Raw genomic sequence first — 367 nt, 5'->3', positions numbered from 1 at the left:
AATCAGTTCTCCATCCCTGCAAAGCAGTTTCTGGCAGTGGAGCCCGCGAACTCTGCACCAGGATCACTTGGCACTTGTTTAAATCGCAGATCCCCGAGCCCCTCCCAGGGCTGAGTCTGCCTCGGGGTGGGCCTGGGCTCTGAACAGCCAACAAGCTCCCCCAGTGGTTTCTGTAAGGACCAAGGTTGTGGGGCGCCCCATTGCTGGAGCGGGTAGTTGTGGGCGCACAGATGACCCAGACCCACTTCCTTCCTCTCTCTGGCCCCCACCCCAACCCTGCCACCCCCACCCTCGACAAAGGCCGTGAGGGGGCGGGTCAGCTGACCCCTGCGTGGAGTCACTCAGCGGCCAAGGCCTCGGGGCGGGG

General features: G+C 63.8%; 1 long non-coding RNA gene across 1 annotated transcript in view; it reads right to left on the bottom strand.

Moving 5' to 3' along the window:
• LOC102261632 overlaps positions 1–367 on the bottom strand; it is an 8,592-nt gene that overhangs the window by 6,798 nt on the left and 1,427 nt on the right. The gene's annotated exons all lie outside the window — the stretch shown is intronic.

The sequence above is a fragment of the Myotis brandtii genome, unplaced genomic scaffold (genome assembly GCF_000412655.1).
Source record: "Myotis brandtii unplaced genomic scaffold, ASM41265v1 scaffold61, whole genome shotgun sequence".
In the NCBI taxonomy this organism is placed as follows: Eukaryota; Metazoa; Chordata; class Mammalia; order Chiroptera; family Vespertilionidae; genus Myotis; species Myotis brandtii.
This window is presented reverse-complemented; position numbering and strand designations above follow the sequence as displayed.